Raw genomic sequence first — 23,535 nt, forward strand, 5'->3', positions numbered from 1 at the left:
TGTTTTTTAATAAATAATTCATCTAGCCTATGTTTAGATGTGTTTTTAGGCTTTTAATTAGTATTTGTGCCAAGTAGAACCTTTGGGAAGACTTGGGGGAAGTTTTTGCGACCTTGCTGTAAAAAACAGAAACTTTAGCGCTCACAAGATTTGCTGCCATTCTTTACTGGAGAGTGCGATAAGGTTGATTCTTTTTGCAGATGATTAATAGACATATTCCTCACGTCCACCAATTTATTTCAGAATTGTTTGGGTTACATAAGTATTCTAAACCTACTGATTACTACATACTATTTTGTTTTTGACAGATTCTGTTTTTCGTGTGTTGTTTGCTTATTTTGATGCATCTATGGCTAGTATCGGAGGGTATGAACTATAGAGACGTTGGAATACAGTAGGTTTAACACCAATATAAATAAAGAATGATTTAATTACATTACCTTAAGTGGTTGTTTGTTTTCTTATACTAATGGAGCTCATGAGGTTTTCTGTTTAGTTTTGTGTTGTGAAGTTTTCAAGTTTTGGGTAAAGGTTTGATGGATTATGGAATAAGGAGTGGCATGAGGCTAAGCTTGGGGATGCCCAAGGCACCCCAAGGTAAAATTCTAGTACAACCAAAAGCCTAAGCTTGGGGATGCCCCGGAAGGCATCCCCTCTTTCGTATTCTTCCATCGGTAACTTTACTTGAGGCTATATTTTTATTCACCACATCATATGTGTTTTGCTTGGAGCGTCTTGTATGATTTGAGTCTTTGATTTTTATTTTACCACAATCATCCTTGCTGTACACACCTTTTGGGAGAGCAACACATGAATTGGAATTTATTAGAATACTCTATGTGCTTCAATTATATCTTTTGAGCTAGATAATTTTGCTCTACTGCTTCACTTATATCTTCTAGAGCACGGTGGTGGTTTTATTTTATAGAAATTATTGATCTCTCATGCTTCACTTATATTATTTTGGGAGTCCTATAGAACAGCATGGTAATTTGCTTTGGTTATGAAATTATTCCTAATATGATAGGCATCCAAGATGGGCATAATAAAACCTATCATAGAAAGTGCATTGAATACTATGAGAAGTTTGATATTTGATATTTGATAATGATATAAAGATGGTGATGTTAGAGTGTGCTAGTTGAGTAGTTTTGAATTTTAGAAATACTTGTGTTGAAGATTGCAAGTCCCGTAGCATGCACGTATGGTAACCATTGTGTAACAAATTTGAAACATGAGGTGTTATTTGATTGTCTTCCTTATGAGTGGCAGTCGGGGACGAGCGATGGTCTTTTCCTACCAATCTATCCCCCTAGGAGCATGTGCGTAATGCTTGGTTTCTGATGACTTGTAGATTTTTGCAATAAGTATATGAGTTCTTTATGACTAATGTTGAGTTCATGGATTATACGCACTCTCACCCTTCCATTATTGCTAGCCTCTTCGGTACTCTGCATTTCCTTTCTCACCTTGAGAGTTGGTGAAAACTTCGCCGGTGCATCCAAACCCTGTGATATGATATGCTCTATCACACATAAGCCTCCTTATATCTTCCTCAAAACAGCCACCATACCTACCTATTATGGTATTTCCATAGCCATTCCGAGATATATTGCCATGCAACTTTTCACCATTTCATTTATGACACACTTCATCATTCCCATATTGCTTTGCATGATCATGTAGTTGACATTGTATTTGTGGCAAAGCCACCATGCATAATTTAGCAAGTCTCTTGATTCATTGCCCTTCCCGGTACGCTGCCGGAGGCATTCATATAGAGTCATATTTTCTTCTAGTATCGAGTTGTAATCATTGAGTTGTAAATAAATAAAAGTGTGATGATCATCATTAATAGAGAATTGTCCCAAAAATAGAGAAAGGCCAAATAAAAAAGACCCAAAAAAGAAAAAAAAAGAAAAAAAAAGTAGAAAAAGCGACGATGCTACTACCCTCTTTTTCCACACTTGTGCTTCAAAGTAGCACCATGATTTTTATGATAGAGAGTCTCTTGTTTTGTCACTTTCATATACTAGTGGGAATTTTTCATTATAGAACTTGTCTTGTATATGCCAACAATGGGCTTCCTCAAATGCCCTAGTTCTTCATGCTAGCAAGTTGGATGCACACCCACTTAGTTTCTTTTGTTGAGCTTTCATACATTTATAGCCCTAGTGCATCCGTTGCATGGCAATCCCTACTCCTTGCATTGATATCAATTCAAGGGCATCTCCCTAGCCCGTTGATTATCCGCGTCGATGTTAGACTTTCTCCTTTTTTTCTTCTCCACATAACCCCCATCATTATATTCTATTCCACCCATAGTGCTATATCCATGGCTAACGCTCATGGATTGCGTGAAAGTTAAAAAAAGTTTGAGATTACTAAAGTATGGAACAATTGCTTGGCTTGTCATTGGGGTTGTGCATGATGAGAGCATTCTTGTGTGACGAAAATGGAGCATGACCAAACTATACGATTTTGTAAGGATGAACTTTCTTTGGCCATGTTATTTTGAGAAGACATGATTGCTTAGTTAGTATGCTTCAAGTATTATTATTTTTATGTCAATATTAAATTTTGTCTTGAATCTCTCGGATCTGAATATTCATGCCACAATAAAGAAAATTACATTGAGAATTATGCTAGGTAGCATTCGACATCAAAAATTCTGTTTTTATCATTTACCTACTCGGGGACGAGCAGGAATTAAGCTTGGGGATGCTTGATACGTCTCCAACGTATCTATAATTTTTTATTGTTCCATGCTATTATATAATCTATTTCGGATCTTTAATGGGCTTTATTATACACTTTTATATCATTTTTGGGACTAACCTACTAATCCAAGGCCTAGTGCAAATTGCTGTTTTTTTGCCTATTTCATTGTTTCGCAGAAAAGGAATATCAAACGGAATGAAACCTTCGGGAGAGTTATTTTAGGAACAAATGTGATCCAGAGGACTTGGAGTAGACATCAAGAAAGGAGTGAGGAGGCCACGAGGCAGGGAGGCGCGCCCGCCCCCTGGGCGCGCCCCCACCCTCGTGGGCCCCTCGCAGCTCCTCCGACCTACTTGTTCCATATATATATATATATCCATATACCCCGAAATCATCCAGGAGCATCACGAAACCCTATTTCCACCACTGCAACCTTCTCTATCCAAGAGATCCCATCTTGGGGCCTTTTCCGGAGCTTCGCGGAGGGGGAATCGGCCACGGAGGGCTTCTACATCAACACCATAGCCTCTCCCATGATGTGTGAGTAGTTTACCACAGACCTTCGGGTCCATAGTTATTAGCTAGATGGCTTCTTCTCTCTCTTTGGATCTCAATACAATGTTCTGCTCGATCTTCATGGCGATCTATTCGATGTAACTCCTTTTTGCGGTGTGTTTGTCGAGATCCGTTGAATTGTGGGTTTATGATCAAGTATATCTATGAACAATATTTGATTCTTCTCTGAAATCTTTGATGTATGATTGGTTATCTTATCATGTCTCTTCGAATTATCAGTTTAGTTTGGCCCACTAGATTGATCTTTCTTGCAATGCGAGAAGTGCTTAGCTTTGGGTTCAATCTAGCGGTGTCCTTTCCCAGTGACAGCAAGGGCAGCAAGGCACGTATTGTATTGTTGCCATCGAGGATAAAAAGATGGGGTTTGTATCATGTTGCTTGAGTTTATGCCTCTACATCATGTCATATAGCCTAATGCGTTACTCTGTTCTTATGAACTTAATACTCTAGATGCATGCTGGATTGCGGTCGATGTGTGGAGTAATAGTAGTAGATGCAGAATCGTTTCGGTCTACTTGTTGTGGACTTGATGCCTACATACGTGATCATGCCTAGATATTCTCATAATTATGCACTTTTCTATCAATTGCTCGACAGTAATTTGTTCACCCACCGTAATACTTATGCTATCTCGTGAGAAGCCACTATTGAAACCTATGGCCCCATGATCTATCTTTTATCATAAAAGTTTCCAATCTATTTTATTTTGCAATCTTTACTTTCAATCTATATCATAAAAATACCAAAAATATTAATCTTATTATTATTATCTCTATCAGATCTCACTCCTGTAAGTGACCGTGAAGGGATTGACAACCCCTTTATCGCGTTGGTTGCGAGGTTCTTATTTGTTTGTGTAGGTACGAGGGACTTGAGTGTTGTATCCTACTAGATGGATACCTTGGTTCTCAAAAACTAAGGGAAATACTTACGCTACTTTTCTATATCACCCTTTCCTCTTCATGGGAAAACCAACGCGGTGCTCAAGAGGTAGCAACTATCGCCATCTCCGCCAGAACAGCATGATGCCTGGTCTCCTGAGCCGCCCGAATGCTCCGCGGGTGATGCTGGAAGACGGCAGCCATGCTCGGCAAGCCAAACGGCAAGCGAACGTAGCTATGAGGTGGACCCTCACACCGACCAATGCGCGAAGGCCAGAAGCGCTCTTGAGATGCAACCCTATTGAGCCCTGGAATGTCGACATAGATGCGCAGCCTGCCATCCTCGCCAGGATGGGGAGCTACGCCGGGTGGTGGGTGGTGGTCGCCACGTATGGCCCTTGCCTCTTGAAGCTCCTGGGTCGCCTCGACGATGAACTCCTGAGCACCGGGCGCTCCTCGCCCACAGCCCTTCTGAGGGAAACGTGCGGCGAAGAACGCCTCCACATGGTGCCCGAGCGCCTCTCTCATGATGTTGGCTAGGTCCGAGGCCCTCAGAAGAGAGCCCCCGAGACTTTCCCGAGGAGTGCACCGGGTGCGCCTTCCTATGCGAGGGAAGGAGGCGCCCCAGCTGTGGGCGCGGATCCTGAGGTGGTGCCACTAGAGACGCCACTCTCCTAAGGCCCTGGGAGGAGTAGCTGCTTCTTCTTCTTGGGGATGGCCTCAGGAGGGTACGGGGTGCCTTCGTTGTCGGGGTCTTCAATCGCAGCGGTTTGGAAGGCGCGCTCAAGGGAGCACACCGCATCTCTTTCTTCGCAGGGGACCATGATGACTCCGCCACTCCCTGGTATCTTGAGGACATTGTAACCATGGTGGGTTATTGCCATAAACTTGGCCAATGCCGGATATCCAAGGATGGCATTGTACGGTAGACGGATGTGGGCAACGTCGAAGTCGATGAGCTCGGTGCGGTAGTTGTTACGCTGGTCGAAGGTGACAAGGAGGCGAACCTGCCCTATCGGGGTGTTGGAGCCGTCGGTCATTCCTAAGAAAGGATTGGTAGGCTCTAGCTGATCGTATGGCACTTGAAGGCTGTCGAACGTCTCGACAGACAGGACATTGAGCCTTGCGCCGTCGTCGATGAGGGTCTTGGTGACTAGGACGTTGCTGATGACGGGTGAACAAAGCATCGGAAGGATGCCCACGGTCGCCGCGCACTTGAGCTGGTCCGCCAAGCTGAAGGTGATGGCGCACTTGGACCACCTGAGCGGGCGTGTGGCCTCGAGCCTGGGAAGGGCCGCGTTCACCTCACAAGCAAACTGTTTGAAGATGCGCGGAGGCTGGGGCCTGAGCACCACCGGAAGTAGGAGATAGCGCGTGGCTCCTAGAAGCCCCCAGCCCCATCATCCTGATGGTGGTCGCCGTTCCCCCTAGGTGGTGCCGGCAGCGGAGGGAGGCCAGCATTGCCCTGAGAATAGTTCTCACGGGGCTGGTCCCTCCAGGCGCCCTCGCGAGCCTGGTCCTCGCGAGGCCGGTCGTGCCACTTCGTCCTCCTCCTCGGCCGTAGCCCCGGTCGTTGCACTCGGGGCGCCGGCCGAAGCGTCCATCTCGAATGGCCTTGAGCTCTTGGGCGTCATTGGTGTTGTGGTTGTGTATGTTGTGGAAGGCACAGAACGGACGGCTGCCCATAGAGGACTCGGGGTGGTCCCGGCCGCGCTTTGTGTCCGGCTCTGCCGCCAGCACGGCTAATCCCTTGCGCTTCACGTCCTCGGACTCGCCTTTCTTCTCTTCTGGGTCGGCAGCAGGGCGCTCGAGGAGGGAGAGGCGCCCCTCCTCAGCACTTGCGCACTTGGTTGCCATGTTGAACATCTCCAGGGCCGAGCATAGCTCCTCGTGGATGGCGAGCTCCTCCTTCATCTTGACGTTGCGGACGCCATCGGAGAACACAGAGATGATGGCCTCGTCTGTCACCTTGGGGATCTTGAGGCGGATGTTGTTGAAACGATGGATGTACTTTTGTAGGGTCTTCCATGTTTGCTGATTTATGTGCCGTAGGTCACCTATGGCTGGCGGGCAGTCCTGAGTGCCCTGGAAGTTGGCAATGAAATGCTTGCGAATCTCGCCCCAGGAGGAAATCGATCTCGCGGGCTGGTTTAGGAGCCACAAGCGCGTGCCATCCTTGAGGGCCATGGGAAACCAGTTCACCATGACCTTCTCATCTCCGTTGGCTGCCTCGATGCTCAGCTCATAGAGCTGCAAGAACTCTGCGGGGTCGGGGGTGCCGTAGCGCGGAGTCAGGTCCGGCTTGAACTTGCATGGCGAGACGATGGTGTGTAGCTCGGGGGTAAAGGCTCGGCAGCCTGCTGTTGTCACCGGAGCCCATCGTGGTGATGGAGCCTAGTCTTGGTACCCATGCACCGCCACCACCAGCGGCGCGTGGTCTTAACGTGGTGGTGCGGGGAGTGCAGGAGTGTTTTCTTGTGGTCGAGCGACAGCTTCCTTCTTCATGCGCGGGCGCACGGCGTGGCGGATCACGCCACGGGACCGCGCGTCTTGCGGCGACGACACCGTCTTGATGCGGAGGAGGCGGTGGCGCTCTGTGAGCTACGCGTCTCGGTGCGAGGGCGCCGTCTTGATGCGGAGGTGGCAGAGGCGCCCCGTGAGCTACGTCGCCCGCGGCTGGAGGTGGGCGAGGACGCGAGAGGGATGGTGCAGGAGAGCCCCCAGTGGCACTGACGAGCTCGGCGATGTGGTCCAGCCAGTCCTCGTAGAGGTCATCGACCGGGCGGTAGCACCAGAGCTCGCATGCCAGGAGCGGTGCGGCCTGCGTGTCTGTGGGCGCGCGGCGGGCATGGGACGACAAGCCGGCCGAAGTCAGCGACGGGGTGGCGGTGCGGCCGTCCTACCACACAGAGTGGTGCAGTAATGACGCTTGTTGCTCGTTCACTGCCGGGCCAGTGGCGGCGTTGGCAGCGGGTGATGGAGAACGGTGGGGAGGTCCGCCAACGGGCACCGTTTGAGTGACGCGGGCAGCAAGGGTGGCGCGGCGCTCAGCATGGGCTTGGCGAGCGTGAGACATGGATGTGATGGAGCAGTGGAACATGGATCGACGGAAGAAAAGCTTCAGTGCACCCTACCTGGTGCGCCAAATGTCGGATTACAGGTTCCGGCAAAACCCTTCAGGTTCAAACTCTGGGGTGCGCACGAAAATCTCTCTCCCCCTAGCTCACACTCTCGCCACGATCTCAAAGCCTAGCTCGCCGAACACAAGGAACAAGAGACACAACTGTTTATACTAGTTTGGGTCACAATTGTAGTGTAATATCCTACTCTAGTGTGGTGTGGTGGATTGCCTTGTAGGCTGGGGATGAACAAGTACAAGGGAAGAACATCCTCCTGAGGAGAGGTGTTCTTGAGATCGATGAGCTTGTGTGCTGAGGATGGTCTGAATGATCCAGCCAAGATCAGATCTCGGTACCCCTCCTACGATGGTGGCTAGTCCTATATATAGAGGCCCGGGTCCTCTTCCAAAATATTAGGTGGGAAGGGATCCCAGAACGGCCAATTTGAAGTTGGACAACTAGTACAAGTTATCCTCACAAAAGGTGGTCTTCGCCTACCAAAGGCTCTGGTGGTGACGCCGTTGTGGGCTCTGTGTTGATCTCCGTCCTGCTGGTCTTGGTCTCGTTGCACCAATATGGAAACCTTTGTCTGATACCTCGGGACTCCGCGCCTGCGCCTGCCTCTTTAGCACCAAAGAGGCAACCAGTACTCAGCGCGCACTAGCACTCGCCTGGCGCCCGCCTGGCCTTGGTCTTCATGGCTCACACCACGGAAACCTCATGAGGTGCCCCTCACCTTGATCTCCCCGCTCCTCACGAGCCAGCCTAGTGAGGCTGCCCCTGAGGAGGTCTTGTGTCATCCGCCTCGCGAGGCTTGGCCCCCCGCAAGGGTCTTGAGTGTTTGTTGATGAAGATGGGCCGTACCAGGCCGCTGGTGGAGCCACACCCTGGGCCGCAAGCAAGCAAGTCTGGGTACCCCCGTTCTCAGGACGCCGACAAGCTCCAGCCACCATGTCCATGACATGGCCACGCACGCAAGCACCTACACTCAGCGCCTCCACAGCATGCACACGCACACACCCAAAACCCGAACCCCTAACGCTCCACCGCACCGCACGCACACTCGCCGCCGCACCCGGCTACTTCGTCGATTGTGTCGCGTCGCCGTCGCCCGAGCCGAGCCATGCTCGTGCTCGAGCAGGTCCTGCTACCGCTTACCCTGCTTCTCCTCGCCGCTCTTGCCTCGAGCGCACGCCTCTTTCGCACACGCCCACACACCAGCGCGTCAGCTGCAGCTCGTGCTCAGCACGCTCATGCTAGAGCAGCGTCCCGTAGCCCGCTGACTTCCCTGTTTCTCACCCATGCCCGCCAAGCTGCTGTAGTCGCCCGCCGTGCCATGCTCAAGTCGAGCGCGAGCTTGAGGTCAAGCCACTGTACGCGCGCATCCTGTAGCTGCACCCTCATCGTCTTTCGCACCCCTACCAGCCCTTTGCAGCCACGGTTGCCGCAGCTATGCTCGTCTGCGTCCCCGGCAATCACCGTGAGCCATGGCTCCAAAAGCTCGACCTTCTGCAGTTCGCTCAAGTAACCTGGAGTCCTCATTTCTTTCACGATCACGGGCATAGCCGAGTTGGCTAGCACTGCCGGCATCCAGACCAGAGGTCCTGGGTTCAAGTCCCAGGCTCCCCAGTTTTTGCCCCCTTTTCTTTTCTTTTGCACACACGACCACTTGGGCCTGATTCCTCCTTGTTCGCATGGAGGAAGCTGACCAGTGCCTCTTCCTGGTCCGGAGGAAGGCGGCGCCTATGGTGAAGGTGGGGCCTGATCCCCCGTCGTCATCTACTGGCACTTTCTTCATTTTGGAACAATTTCTTCTTCTTTGCCGGTGCGGCCTCCGGGGTCTTCGGAGCTCCCTCTGCGTCTGGTCGCGCGGCCGTGGCAGCCTTGAAAGCGAGCTTGAGGGCCATGAGCGCGTCCTTGGTGTCCCCCGCTACGGTGAGAATGTCGCTGCTCCTCAGGATCTTCATGACGTTGTAGTCGGGGTGAGTCCCTGCCATGAACTTGGCGAGGGCCGGATACCCGAGAATGGCACTATACATGAGGCCGATGTGGGTGACGTCGAAGTCGATGAGCTCGGTGCGGTAGTTGTCGCGTGTACCAAAGGTGACAGGGAGGCAGATCTGCCCCAGAGGAAATGTGGAACCGCCGCCGACCCCCGAGAAAAGGCCTGGTGGGGAGTAGCTGGTCGTAGGGCACATGAAGCAGGCCGAAGGCCTCCATGAAGAGGACGTTGAGACCAACACCGTCGTCGATGAAGGTCCTAGTGACCGCTATGTTGCAGATGGTGGGGGTGCAAACCATGGAGAGTGCGCCGGCGCCGGCCGTGATCTTGGGGTGGTCCCTGGAGTCGAAGACGAGGTCGGCCTTGGGTGCCGCCCAGCCTGGAGGAGCCCCCCGACGCGACTGGATGACCCCCGCCTGTCAGAAGAGCTGCTTGACATGGCGGCTTGAGGCGGGCGCCTGCGACCCGCCGAGGATGGCGGGGACGACGTTAGGTGCCGGAGCTGCGAAGCGCGTGGCAAACAAATCGAGCAGCTCCTCCCGGGAGGCCACCGAAGACTCCGGCGGGTTGAGCAACCACGAGTGAGGCGCACCTACGAGAGCCATAGGGAGCTAGTTCTCCATGACCTTGCCATCGCCGCCTGCTGCCCAAACGGCCTCTGCTTATGCCTGGAGGAATTTTGTAGGGTCTGCCACGCTGTCTGCTACCTCTTGAGCATGTGTTGGTTTTCCCTTGAAGAGGAAAGGGTGATGCAGCAAAGTAGCGTAAGTATTTCCCTCAGTTTTTGAGAACCAAGGTATCAATCCAGTAGGAGACTACACGCAAGTCGCCTAGTACCTGCACAAACAATCAAGGACCTTGCAACCAATGCGATAAAGGGGTTGTCAATTGAAAGCACAAGTGCTCCATGGGTAGTTTTTGTAATTAATGACAACATATCTCTTGTTGGAATAATGTTTTCATATAGTATATTTCACACAAGTTCAACAGATGGAGTGGCGTGGACAAGAGGATATGGAACCCTTTCAAGATTCTAAGGACAAAGGATTGGTTCAAGCTCAAAAAGCTCAAGACTCTTCATTTTAATTTTGGTGATCCAAGATCACACTGAGTCCCTAGGAAAGGCAATACTATTAAAATGAGGTGTTGCTTAATGGGTTACTTGCTCAAAATGCTTAGTGATATGCTCCAAAACCCTCAACCACTTTCCCATATCCACATATGTCCCAAACCAAAAGTCAAACTAGGCCCCACCGAGTTTAGTTGACATAGCCACTGCCACAAAACCCTAGGAAAGGCAATACTATTCAAACGCTGTATTTACCTCAGGCCTCTTTCCTCCCTTCTGTGGCCTTTCACCATCAGCCATTTTCTTCAGTTGAGGAATTTGAACAATCGAATTCTCTGAAGAAGTATGCAACTTCTTCGAGGAACGCTGCAAATGAGTTAAGTTGATGAGAACCTAGTGATTCAGCAGCTAACATCTGTACCTGTGAATAGAGTATAGTTGCGAGGAATTTGGAGAGGTCATGTGCGTTCTCAGAAGGTTTTTCAAAATGAACAGGTTTGAGGAATTTGACCAGATGAGTCTTGAAGATTTTCACTAAGCGTTCTTTGTCTTAGGCTCCAGAGTTGTATAGATCGAAGATCCACACAATTGAGGAATCTTGAAGAAAAATGATGCTTAGAGAAATGAATCAAGAACGGATGACTTGTGAGGTGTTCAGTGTGTGAAGATATGAAGAAAAAACACTTTTGAAGATTTTGTAGATAATCATTCGAATCAACGAGGGCAGTAAAAGTAACTTTTAATTACCCTGGACGAAGAACACGACAAACTGGAGTGAGGAGATGTGAAGTTTGTCTGTGCAGATCTTCCACGCCCTAACTTGGCGGAGGAAGATGGCTACGGCGGCGGCGGAGTGAAGATGTCCGCGGTCGGCGCGAGTATGTCGGCGACGAGGTCGAGGCAGTGAAGCTCTTCCTCACCGGCGGCGATGAAGTAGCGGCGGCGCTAGGGTTTGAGAAGCTCGAGCTGGAGAGAGAGGTCGAGTGGAGTAAAAGAAGTGAGGAAGGGAAGGAGGGGTATTTATAGCCACGGTGAAAAACCGCTCGCCCGAAGAAATTGTACGAAGGTGCCCTTGACCCTTCTCATTCGCATGACATGTGTCACCCACGTAGTGAGAGGTGGAGATCATGTTAGATCGTGGGTGAGTGGATAAGTGTATCGTGGGATGCGGAATGGTTTGATCGGCAAGACCAAAAATTTCGATAAGATAGCTTTTAAAGTTCCGTTGGCAATTTCTTCAGCTGACAAGGACACGGTGAAGATTTTGAACGAGTTTCAAATAGAACGCACATGAAGAATTTGTGAACAGATTGGGTTGAGTATAGCATAGAGGGGAAGGGTCCGATCACATTCACTTAGCAGAAAACCAACTTGAAGAAATAGCAATAAGTGAATGATGTAGAGGACATAAACTCATATATATATATATATAGCCAATGAAGAAAAATGACGGAACCAGTGAAGACTATGCAAAGTTGAAGAATATGAATAATTCGAGGAATTTCAAGTTTTGGTGGTGGCATGACCCACCGTATAAGAATGATGATTTCAGATACCGCGTACAATTATCGTAGGGTTCTGAGAATCAAATTCTTCATTAATTTCTTCACACTAAGAGTGTTATTCTTCATTGATTGAAGAAAAACGTTTCTTCATGTGTTGCACATCTAAGTCATCAATTTTGCATAAGTGTTAGGATGAGTGTCCTTTTCAAAGAACATTCGAAGATTCTAGGATATTTAGCTCACACCACAACTTGCTAAATCTCTTCTCATCCAAGGGCTTTGTGAAGATATCGGCTAGCTGTTCTTCAGTGTTCACATGCTCAATAGAAATGTCGCCCTTTAACACACAATCACGAAGAAAATGATGACGAATATGAATGTGCTTTGTCGTCGAGTGCTGAACTGGGTTGTGAGCAATCTTGATGGCACTCTCATTGTCACAGAAGAGAGGCACATTCTTCATGTTGACGCCGTAGTCCTTGAGAGTTTGCTTCATCCATAGCAACTGGGCACAGCAAGAACCAGCGGCAATGTACTCAGCTTCAGCAGTAGATAGTGATACGCAATTCTGTTTCTTTGAGGACCAACAGACCAAAGATCGTCCGAGGAAATGACATGTACCAGATGTTGACTTGCGATCCACAAGATCACCAGCATAGTCAGAGTCAGAATATCCAACAAGATCAAAAGCCGAGCCCTTGGGGTGCCATAATCCAAGTGTTGGTGTGTGAGCTAGATATCGAAGAATATGCTTCACAGCCTTATGGTGTGATTCCTTCGGTGCAGCTTGAAATCAGGCACACATGCAAACACTAAGCATTATATCTGGCCTAGATGCACATAAGTATAATAAGGAACCTATCACGGAGCGGTATACCTTATGATCGAAGTCAATACCATTTTCATCAGTGCATAGATGGCCATTTGTGGGCATAGGAATTTTGACGCCTTTGCAATCTTGCATGTCGAATTTCCTCAGTACATCCTTGAGGTATTTCTCCTGAGATATGAATATGCCATTGTGTTGTTGACGAATTTGAAGACCCAAGAAGAATTTCAACTCTCCCATCCTAGACATTTGATATTCTTCACTCATCAAATAGGCAAATTCATCACTATAACGTTGGTCAGTACATCCAAAGATAATATCATCAACATATACTTGGCACACAATCAATTCACCATCATAAGATTTAGTGAAAAGAGTAGGGTCGAGTGAACCGGGTTTGAAGCCTTTCTTCATGAAGAGTTCCTTCAAAGTATCATACCAAGCCCGTGGGGCCTGCGTGAGGCCATAGAGGGCCTTGTTGAGTCTGAAGACTTTGTCAGGATTCTTTGGATCTTCAAAACCTGGGGGTTGAGCAACATATACTTCTTCCTCAAGCTTACCATTGAGGAATGCACTTTTCACATCCATTTGATATAGAGTGATATCATGATGGTTAGCATAAGCAAGTAATATGCGAATAGCCTCGAGTCTAGCAACAGGTGCAAAAGTTTCATCGAAATCAATTCCTTCAACCTGTGTGTAGCCTTGAGCTACAAGCCATGCCTTATTCCTCACCACAAGACCATTTTCATCTTGCTTGTTGCGGTAGATCCACTTTGTGCCGATGATATTGTGCTTGCGAGGATCTGGATGTTTGACCAGTTCCCAGACATTGTTGAGCTCGAACTGATGTAATTCTTCTTGCATGGCCTGAATCCACTCAGGCTCCAAAAATGCTTCATCTACCTTAGTGGGCTCTGTAATAGAGACAAAAGCATACTTCCCACAAAAGTTAGACAAATGTGAAGCTTTTGAGCATGTGAGAGGACCTGGCGCTTTGATGTCATTGATGATCTTTTCAACTTGCACTTCTTTTTCAATGCGAGGATGAGCTGGTTGTCGTTGAAGAGTTTGATCAGCGTTTTCTTCAGCACCATTTTCTTCAGCATTTTCTTCAAGTGCATTAGCTCGACGTTCTTCATGTTCTGGAATGAATTCTTCAGTAGATTCTTCAGTAGGAATGACATCCTCAGTAGCCTTGAACTTGATAGTTTCCTCAGGTGCTGGTTCATCTATCATAGTAGGTAGGTGCTCTCTTTGCGAGCCATTAGTTTCATCGAACCGCACATCTACAGTTTCAACAACTTTGTGAAGAACATTGTTGAAGACTCTATAGGTGTGCGAGTCCTTTCCGTAACCAAGCATAAAAACCTTCATGTGCTTTCGATGCAAATTTTGAGGTGTGATGAGGATCTCTAATCCAACATTTAGCACCGAAGACTTTTAAATAACTTACATTGGGTTTCTTTTCAGTGAGGAGTTCATAGGCAGTCTTTTTGAAGAATTTGTGAAGATATACTCTGTTGATGATGTGGCACGCAGTATCAATTGCCTCAGTCCAGAAACGACGAGGCGTTTTGTATTCATCAAGCATAGTGCGAGCCATCTCAGCAAGAGTCATGTTCTTGCGCTCCACGACGCCATTCTGCTGAGGAGTGTAAGGAGTAGATAGCTCATGAGTGATACCAAGTTCATCAAGATAGTCATCGAGACCAGAATTCTTGAACTCAGTGCCATTGTCACTTCTGATGTGCTTGATCTTCACACCAAAGTTGGTTGAAGCCCTCGAGGAAAATCGTTTGAAGACTTCCTGCACTTCATGTTTGTAAGTAACAAGGTGTACCCATGTGTAACGAGAATAATCATCAACAATAACGAAGCCATATTGAGATGCTTCATTTGAGATAGCAGAATAATGATTAGGACCAAAGATATCCATGTGAAGCAATTCAAATGGGCGAGTGGTGATCATGATAGTCTTCGCTGGATGCTTGGCCTTGGTCATCTTCCCAGCTTCACAGGCTCCGCATAGGTGATCCTTGAGGAATTTGACATTCTCGATGCCAATGACATGCTTATTCTTCGCAAGCGTGTGCAAATTCCTCATGCCTGCATGACCAAGTCGTCGATGCCAGAGCCAGCCTTCTGAAGCTTTTGCAAGTAAGCACACGGCTGGTTGTGGTCCTGTAGAGAAATCAACAATATACAGGTCTCCTCTCCTAAAGCCTTCGAAGACTTTGGAATTATCAGCTTCCATAACCACAACACAACGGTACTTGCCAAAGACAACAACCATATCAAGATCACAAAGCATTGAGACAGACATAAGGTTGTATCCTAAGGACTCAACAAGCATGACTTTGTCCACGTGTCGATCCTTTGTAATCGCAACCTTACCTAGACCCAATACCTGACTTTTGCCTTTGTCAGCAAAGATGATATGCTTCAAATGCGACGGAGATAATGGAGCATCCATCAATAGATTCTTGTCACCAGTCATGTGGTTTGTACATCCACTATCAAGGACCCACTCAGTGGCTTTGGGTTGATCATCCTGCAGATGAATTAGTGCAGCTTACAAACTCACATACTTCATCAGTGAAGAATATGACATCAATTCATCAGATCAATTTCATCAAGTAAAAGAACTGATAAAGCAATATGAGGACGTGAGAAATGAAAGTTCATTTCTTCATGATTAGCCTGCGTCCTATCAGGCATGCTCAGGTCTCCAGCAAATTCTTTAGACGATTACGTGCGTCTGGAAACCTGACCCTGCAGAAGAGATTAGTTCTTTTTCTTCACCACCCACATCTAAAGGGGTGGCAAAGAGTTCATCATTCTGCGAGCTCCATACGAAAAGGATGGCATGAAAGCCAGTCCATTTCGTCTCACATAAGAGGGGTTAGAGTAAGCATAAGAGTATGCAGAGAAATTCTTCGAGGACTTATGGACATAATGATTTGAAGAATAATGCACATATCCATAATCCTTAGATCTTCCCTGCGAAACAGACGGGTTAGCACGATGATGTTCATATGAGGACTTTGATCCATATGAGGAATTTGGTCCATATGAGGAATTTGATCTGGGGTTCCTATTCTTCACAGGTGGAGTCATGATGACATTCACCTAAAGATTATCAAGACATCTTTTGGGAATCCAGATTTTCTTCATAGGGGAGCCATTCCTGCAGTTAGTGCCAATATATCTAGCAAATACTTCACCATTCTGATTTTTGATTAAGCTTATAGTTGGAGTCAATTGACTCATCATCAGAATGAGGAGATTCACATGCAAATCCAGATAAGTTAGATGGATCAACTGGAGGTCCCTTTGCAGCAACCCATGTAGTTTTGGGGTACTGCTCAGGCTTCCAATATGTGCCATCAGCATTGAGTTTCCTCTCAAAGGCGATACCCTCTTTCCTAGGGTTCCTGTTGAGGATCTGCTTTTTAAGCACATCACAAAGAGCCTGATGCCCTTTGAGGCTTTTGTACATGCCTGTCGTGTACAATTCCTTCAGCCCTGCATTGTCAGTGATACTAGCAATGTCCTCAGATGAGGAATTAGTGATAGCAGAGGCATGTGAAGAATTTGAAACATTAGTAGCATTTGAACATTCAGTTGAAGAATTAGCAGATTCACGTTCAATGCACTTCAAGCATGGAGGAACAAATTCTTCCTGAGATGCGCTGATTTGTCGAGCAAGTAATGAATCGCGCTCCTTCTGAAGATCTTCATAACTCACTCTTAGCTTCTCAAGGTCTTGCTTTCTTTGAAGAAATTCATAAGAAAGCTTCTCATGATCCGATAAGAGAGTGTTATCATGACTTTCAAGTTTGTCAAGCTTGGACTGAAGTCTCTGAAGATTTTCAGCCAAAGTTTCAGTGCGATCCATTTCTTCACCCAACATATCATCACTTTTATTTAGCATGTTTTGAACCTTTTCTAAAGCCCTTTGTTTTTTTATAGCAATCTTAGCCAGTTTAGAATAGCTGGGTTTAAGGTTTTCATCAGATTCATTCTCACTTGTTTCAGAGGAGGTATATTTGAGTACCTTGGCACCCTTTGCCATGAAGCAATAGGTGGGAGCGTAGTCATCATCGCCTTCATTAGCTTTGTTGGTGAGGTCATTTTCTTCAGTGTTGAAGATAGACTTGCTGACGAATGCAGTAGCGAGAGCAAGGCTCGCCACTCCGGATTCGGACTCCTCAGATGACTCCTCTTCCTCATTTTCTTCAGATTCAGCCTCAGAGTCCATTTCCTTGCCAATGAATGCCCTGTACTTCTTGGAGCTGCTCTTCTTGTGATATGAAGGCTTTGAGGATTTTGATGATGAGGATTTTGTGGATTTCTTCTTTTTCTTTGCATCATCAGAACTGTAATCCTTGTATTTCTTCTTCTTTGATTCCTTTTTCCACTGAGGACAATCTTGAATGAAATGTCCAGGTTTCTTGCACTTGTGACAGAGCCTCTTCTTGTAGTCACTGGATGAGGAATCATTGCTCCTTGAGGATCTTTCAAGGCGACCACGTCTTGAGAACTTTTGGAACTTCTTCACGAGCAGAGCCAGATCATGGCTCAGTTCTTCAGGATCACCAACGCTGCTACCAGAGTCTTCATCTTCGGACTCAGATACTGCCTTGGCCTTTAGTGCACGTGTTCTGCCATAGCTTGAACCATAGAGATCTCTCTTTTCAGCAAGTTAGAACTCATGAGTATTTAGCCTCTCGAGAATATCAGCAGGATCAAGTGACTTGTAATCAGCACGTTCTTGTATCATCAATGCCAGAGTGTCAAATGAGGAATCAAGCGATCTCAGCAATTTCTTCACCACCTCATGGTCGGTGATGTCAGTGGCACCAAGTGCTTGAAGCTCATTTAAGATGTCAGTGAGGCGATTGAAGGTTTGTTGAACATTTTCATTGTCGAGTCTTTTGAAGCGGTTGAAGAGATTGCGAAGAACATCAACTCGAGAGTCACGCTGAGTTGAGACTCCTTCATTCACTTTGGACAACCTATCCCAGATAAGCTTCGCTGTTTCCAAAGCACTCACTCTGCCATATTGTCCTTTGCTCAGATGGCCACATATGATATTCTTCTCTTGAGAGTCGAGTTGTTTGAATCTCTTCTCATCAGCAGCATTCAGAGAAGGTGTGACTGAGGGAACACCATTTTCCACAACATACCAGAGATCGTTATCAATTGCTTCAAGATGCATTCGCATCTTATTCTTCCAGTAGGGGTAGTCCATCCCATCGAAGGTAGGACACCCAGCAGAGACCTTGATCATACCTACGGTCGACATAACTAAAACTCCAGGCGGTTAAACCAAAATCACACAGAACAAGGGAGCACCTTGCTCTGATACCAATTGAAAGTGCGTTATATCGACTAGAGGGGGGGTGAATAGGCGATTTTTATGAAATTCTTCACTGAGGAATTTGCTTGTGAGTAAATTACTTAGCGAAGAACTACTAGCAGTGGAATAAGTACTCAAAATTAAACACAACAGAATAAAAGCATAGTCATCATGATGAAATGAAGACATGCACAGAGTACATGAAGCGTAATCACAGGATAACAAAGGATAAAGACAAACAGACTGATGAAATTGAACTGAGGAAATTGAGAAAGTCTTTAGTCAAAGTCTTCAAACACAGATATGAACAAACAAACAACACAGTTATGAGGAAATGAAAGAGTTGAGGAAATAGAACCAGTAAGCTCGGTGAAGACAATGATTTGGTAGACCAGTTCCAACTGCTGTCTTAGTTGTACGTCTGGTTGGAGCGGTTGATGATTTAAACTCGAGGACACACAGTCCCGGACACCCAGTCAAGGACACTTAGTCCAAGACACCCAGTCCTCACCGTATTCTCCTTGAACTAAGGTCACACAGACCTCGTCCAATCACTTGTGGTAAGTCTTCAGGTGACTCCCAAACCTTCACAAACTTGGTCACTCGGTGATCCACAATTCCTCTTGGATGCTCTAGACCATGACGCCTAACCGTCTGGAAGAAACACAGTCTTCAAAGGGGTTTGTAGGTGTTTGGGTTTGGGGTTTTTGGTTTTTCCTCACTTGATGATTTTCGCTCAAAGTCCTCGGAGGATGGGTTGCTCTCAAATGACAAGTGTCAGTTTCTCTCGGAGCAGCCAACCAGCTAGTGGTTGTAGGGGGCGGCTATTTATAGCCCAGGGAGCAGCCCGACATGATAAGACATAAATGCCCTTCAATGATATGACCGTTAGGTGGATAGATATTTTGGGACAGCTAGCGCATAACACAGCAACGGTCGGAATTTTGAGTAGTAAAATCCTCAGGGCTATCATGTTCCTCACTGTGTAGGCAATCCGCACTGGCGAATTCCTAACTCCTCAGTCAGGACAAATTCCTCAGAGACCAGAAGAACTTCGTCACTATCACTGAAGAAATTGACTGAACTGTATGAGATATCCAATGGCTTCACTCGAAGGGATTGGTAGGTGTAGGATTTTGAGTTGAGCATCACATGGAAATTTTTCCTTAGTATTTCCTCGACCCCCTTTAACAGTACGGTGTTTCCTATGACTCAAGAAAGAGAAAAACAAAACTATGAACACGAAAGTCTTCAAGCTTCATATTTCTCGCATGAATATCAAGTCTTCACTTTCAAAGTCTTCATGAAAGTCTTCAGAAATACCAAAATCTTTAGTCGAAGATATTCATTTTTGGGGGTCGACTTTTCCTGTAAATATCAAACTCCTCATAGACTTATAGACCTGTGTACACTCACACACGCATTAGTCCCTTAACCTATAAGTCTTTAATACACCAAAATCACTAAGGGGCACTAGATGCACTTACAAACGGCTTGTCATGCAACAAATTGCTTGTATCTTCACAAGCTACTCGGCAAGACGGCATACGAGCTCCTCACCGGTAACAAACACCAAGTTGGATACTTTCGAGTATTTGACTCAAAGTGTTACATTCCTGACAAGCATCGTCATTCTAAATTTGCTCCTAAATCTCATGAGGGTTTCCTACTTGGTTATGGCTCAAACTCTCACACTTACGGTGTCTCCAACAATTTCACCCGAAAGGTTGAAGAGATGGTAGATGTGAAGTTTGATGAATCTAATGGCTCGCAAGTAGAGCAATTGCCAATTGATGTAGGAGTCAAAGACCCTTCGAAAGCAATCCAAGACTTGTCTATTAGCAAGATTCATCCAACGGAGGTGAAGGAGAGTACCTCGTCCGTCCAAGTGGAGGCTTCTACCTCACGACAAGGTGAACCAAGAGTTGACATGGAAGCATCCACAAGTGGGACACGCCAAGATGAAGAAAACGAGGAATTACACCAAGATGAACCTCATCAACCTCCTTCTCCACCACGATGAGAGAACGACAATGTCAACAATGAAGAAGGACAAGAAGAAGAACGAGATGATGAAGAAGATGCTCCACCCTGATCCAAACAAAAGCTCCCACGAGTTCGAGCAAGTGTTTCACAAGACCATCACGTTGAAAAAATCTTCAACGATATTCAAACTGGGAGAATCACTCGCTCTCAAACTCGTTTGGCTAATTTTTGTGAAAATTATTCATTCATCTCTAGCATTGAACCTATGAAGGTTGAAGAAGCATTGGAAGATCTGGATTGGATAAATGCCATGCACGAAGAGCTACACAACTTTGAGACAAATCAAGTGTGGACATTGGTCGAGAAGCCCGACAACAACCACGACATCATTGGTACCAAATGGGTGTTTTGCAACAAGCAAGACGAAGATGGTCAAGTCGTCCACAATAAAGCATGTCTCGTCGCCCAAGGCTACACTCAAGTCGAAGGTATGGACTATTGTGAGACATATGCCCCCATTGCTAGACTTGAGTCCATCTGCATCTTACTTGCCTATGCTAATCACCATGATATCACCTTCTAGCAAATGGACATTAAAAGTGCTTTCCTTAATGGTGAAATTGAGGAGGAAGTTTATGTTAAACAACCTCCCGGCTTTGTTAATCCTAAGAAACCCGACCATGTTTACAAACTTCACAAAGCTCTTTATGGTCTTAAACAAGATCCCAGAGCATGGTATAAATGCTTGACCAAGTTCCTTATTGAAAAAGGCTTTGAGATTGGAAAAATAGATTCTACTCTTTTTACTAAAAGGGTTAATGGTGAATTATTTGTGTGCCAAATTTATGTTGATGATATCATATTTGGTTCGACTAACCCTCATTTTAGTGAAAAATTTGGGAAGCTAATGTCGGAGGAGTTTGAGATGTCTATGATGAGTGAACTCAAGTTCTTCCTTGGTTTGCAAATCAAGCAAACTAAGGAAGGCACCTTTGTTTCTCAAACAAAGTACACCAAGGACTTATTCAAGAAGTTCAACATGCAAGAAAGCAAAGGTATGAAAACTCCCATGCCAACTAGTGGACATCTTGACTTGACCAAGGATGGCAGACCGGTTGACCAACAGGTTTATCGCTCCATGATTGTTTCGTTGTTATATCTATGTGCCTCCCGTCCTGATATTATGCTACGTGTGTGCATGTGTGCACGATATCAAGCAGCCCCTGAAGAATGTCATCTTAAGGCTGTGAAAAGGATAGTGAGATACTTAATACATACACCAAATTTTGGCATTTGGTATCCTAAGAGGTCTTCTTTTGATCTTGTTGGCTACTCCGATTCGGACTATGCTGGAGACAAGGTTGATAGAAAGTCCACTTCAGGTACTTGTCAATTCCTTGGTAGATCTCTCGTGTCTTGGTCCACCAAGAAACAAAACTCGGCATCCTTATCCACCATCGAAGCAGAATATATTGCTGCCGATTCATGTTGTGCTCAATTACTTTGGATGACCCAAAGTCTTAAAGATTATGGGATCTATGTGAAAAATGTTCCATTGGTTCGTGACAATGAAAGTGCTATTAAGATTGATCATAATCCCGTGCAACATTCACAAACTAAGGATATTGAAGTTCGTCATCATTTCATTCGAGATCATGTTGCTAAAGGGGACATTGATCTTGCATGTTCGTACCGATAAGCAATTGGCGGATATATTCACCAAACCGCTAGATGAGAAAGTCTTTTGCCGCTTGAGAGGTGAATTGAACATCATTGATGCTTCAAACTTGGAGTAGGAACTCCATTTGGATACATGCAAGGCATAATCCTTTGACTTATCCTTGACTTCTTCTCTTATGATGATGATCATATGTCTTGGATACATTTGTACCCTTGCATGCTATCCAACCCTTGTAGGTACTTGGATGAATCCTAATCCATGAGATTGCAACTAACTCACATCTTGAGCAATCTCTACATCACCAAGTCTCTACACAATGGTGGTTGAAAACATGGAAGCATGAAAACCCTCAGCATATCCTTTGACAAATTCTATATATCAAATTTCATTTGGTACCAAATGTCATGATTGTCATGTTGGATACACAAGTACTCTTCCTTGCAAGACTAACCCATGTAGGTAGATGAACTCAACTCCATGTGGTGCTCCCAACCATTGACGCGAGCACTCCACGCAATTTCAACTACATAATCAAGTTCAACATTGTCGGTGTCAAAATCGGCGGATCTCGGGTAGGGTGTCCCAAACTGTGCGTCTAAGGCAGATGGTAACAGGAGGCGGGGGACATGATGTTTACCCAGGTTCGGGCCCTCTCGATGGAGGTAATACCCTATGTCCTGCTTTATTGATCTTGATGATATGAGTATTACAAGAGTTGATCTACCACGAGATCATAGAGGCTAAACCCTAGAAGCTAGCCTATGGTATGATTGTTGTTGTCCTACGGACTAAAACCTCCGGTTTATATACACACCGGAGGGGGCTAGGGTTACATAGAGTTGGTTACAAGGAAGAAGATCTACATATCCGTATTGCCAAGCTTGCCTTCCACGCCAAGGAGAGTCCCATCCGGACATGGGACAAAGTCTTCAATCTTGTATCTTCATAGTCCAACAGTCCGGCCAAAGGATATAGTCCGGATGTCCGGAGACCCCCTAATCCAGGACTCCCTCAGTAGCCCCCGAACCAGGCTTCAATGACGATGAGTCCGGCACGCAGATTGTCTTCGGCATTGCAAGGTGGGTTCTTCTCCAAATTCTGAATATCTGCTGAGTAGTGTCCGGCTCCCCATAAATGTTGCACTTCTTGGCTTCCGTGCCCAATAAGGGCTATCTTCCACGTGTCGAGCGAATGCGAGGAGCCAGCACATTTTTACATTTTCCACCCTAACCACGTAAGTAAACTGTCTATTAAAGGGACGGGGATTCTTAGATCCAAACCACACCATCCTCCCACGGCGAGTGTCCATCATAGCGCGCTCGGAAAAATCCATTCCAACATGGCCGGCCATCGCAGCTCCTCCTCCCGCTCCCATAGCCTAAGCCCGGTGATTGGGAGAAGTGTTCCGTCCCGCACAGCCAATTAGCAGAGTTACAAATCTAGGGATTTCTCCCTCCAACATATATGGTCCCCGTTCGAGACGGGCTTGCCACCTATAATGGCGGGGAGCAAGCGCAGAGCTTCCCCAATCCCTCCAAGGGGGAGCGGGTATGCCTTATCCCTTATTTACTAAGGGGACTTGGATTTCCAATCCATCTGTTCCTCCACGGGCTCCTGGAGTTTTATGGCCTCTAGTTGCATAATTTCACCCCCGCTTCCATATTACACATCGCTGGTTATGTTGCCCTTTGCGAGCTGTTTCTGGGCTGTGAAGCTCATTTCGAGCTGTGGAAGAGGCTATTCTGCCTTGTACCCCATACACAGAAGGGGTCAATATATCAAGAGGGCGGAGCCGAAATAT

The sequence above is a fragment of the Triticum urartu genome, chromosome 1A (genome assembly GCF_056163025.1).
Source record: "Triticum urartu cultivar PI428250 chromosome 1A, HENAU_Tu73, whole genome shotgun sequence".
Taxonomy (NCBI): domain Eukaryota; kingdom Viridiplantae; phylum Streptophyta; class Magnoliopsida; order Poales; family Poaceae; genus Triticum; species Triticum urartu.